This window comes from Choloepus didactylus, chromosome 7 (genome assembly GCF_015220235.1).
Source record: "Choloepus didactylus isolate mChoDid1 chromosome 7, mChoDid1.pri, whole genome shotgun sequence".
Taxonomy (NCBI): domain Eukaryota; kingdom Metazoa; phylum Chordata; class Mammalia; order Pilosa; family Megalonychidae; genus Choloepus; species Choloepus didactylus.
The window spans coordinates 124,214,355-124,216,107 of NC_051313.1; the positions used below are offsets into that span (position 1 = coordinate 124,214,355).

General features: G+C 40.8%; 1 non-coding gene across 1 annotated transcript; it reads left to right on the plus strand.

Annotated features, from left to right (window-relative positions):
- Positions 1 to 371: 371 nt before the first annotated feature.
- Positions 372 to 444, plus strand: TRNAK-UUU. The gene has a single exon. It is a non-coding gene; the product is annotated as a tRNA-Lys (tRNA).
- The last annotated feature ends 1,309 nt before the right edge of the window (positions 445 to 1,753 follow it).

The following is a 1,753-nucleotide window of genomic DNA, read 5'->3' on the forward strand; positions in this document are numbered from 1 at the left end:
TGGGACGAAAACTTTTGCCCCGTAGAAAGATAACTCCTTTATACCCAAACCGTTGGATTTGAGAGCGTTTTAGATTGCGCGCATGAGGTTAGGGTTTTGTTTGAGGTGCGACTGCAGCTGGTATTGATGGTTTTCTAAAGAGCCCATTAGGAAGCCAGATTGTCCCAATCCCTCTGCATGGTTGTGTTGAGAGCAGGTTGGTGAGCGCACAGCAGAATTCACTAGCTGCTTTTGACTTGATAGTGTGAAATAAGTTTGCAAGCGATTGCTTTTTAGCAGATTGCCTTGGAAATCAGGACTACATAGGAAAAAAGAAAAATAACCTGGTGTATTCACCTTTATTAAGTTGTCAGAGAAGCACACACGCAAGAGCCCGAATAGCTCAGTTGGTAGAGCATCAGACTTTTAATCTGAGGGTCCAGGGTTCAAGCCCCTGTTCGGGCGTTAGAGGTTCGTTTTTCTTCCCTGATTTATTCTTAGATCTAATAAAGGATAGGCACTGTGGGGCATGGGGAGAAGGTTGATGGATGAACACTGAATGAAAATGAAGGGATGAAGTCGAGCGCTTGAGGTAATTGACACATGGTCTTCTTTGAGAAGCAGGAAAGGGGAGGGATCCGCTTGTGTAGAAAGATGGTGTCATCTTTTACCAAAGTACAGGAGAAGAACGCTCTTCTGCTTTTTGGTAGGTTGTTTTATTTTTTGCTTTGTGGATATTGGATAGAGCCATAAGCTGGGAGCAGTTTGGGTTTGAACTTTATTAATTTTAAATGCCTACAATTTAAGATGCAGTCTATGAGTATATTTGGTAAGCACAGTGATCCTTGAGACTGGAAGTGTGCAGAGATCTCTGATCAGGAGATTTTTTTAATTAACCATGTAGCTTCAGAAGGGAAAGACAGTGGGTAGAATGAGAATTGAGAAGGGTCCATTGTGATTTGCAAATTAGAAGCTCATTAATGCTATACATTGAAAACCATGTGGAGAGCTAGAGCATTCATGGGCTCTGGATCATTCTGGAAAGCATTATGTCACTGGAACTTCCTTAGAAATCCCAGGAAATCCAGAGAATCCTTAAAAGGTGATAGCTCCTTTTTGCCCTCTGCCGTTATGAGACTTTTTCATATTCACAGTACCCCATTAAGGAGTCCCCCATTTGTCTGTCAGAACTTGTCTCTTAGTTGGCCCAGAAGTTTCACCAGATTGGGAGAATGTGAGAATAGGAAACAGAAAAGTGACGGATCTTACTGAGGGAGAGAATTAAGGAACTGTCTCACCCAAAGGTGTGCAGGCATCTATTTGGGGGGTGGAAGATAGGGCTGCTTTAAATTTGGCTCTGTTGTCTTGATGTAAAGCACAAGTAGGATTGTGTCCATTGTCTCTGATAAATCATCACTCTGTATTGTGATTGAAGCAAACTGGACTCTTTATTCCTAATACAGAGGAATTTTTTTTTTTTTCTCTGTTTTCTACAAGCACCTCAAGAAATAATTTCATGGTATGGCAAGGAACTCAACTGTTTAATCAGAAGGCAAAACACACCCATACCCAATATTCTTTATCCAGAAAATCCCAAAACATATGAAGTGTATGTCTAGCTTATCTATTTCTTAAGGGAAAATAGAAGGCAATTTGGTGCTGTTTTGGAAGGAGTTCCAGAGAAGTTGTGTTAGAATATCACTTGAGTCATTGTACATACCATCCATGCATGATATCCTTTGATATGATAAAACTCCTTTTACATGGTCCAGTT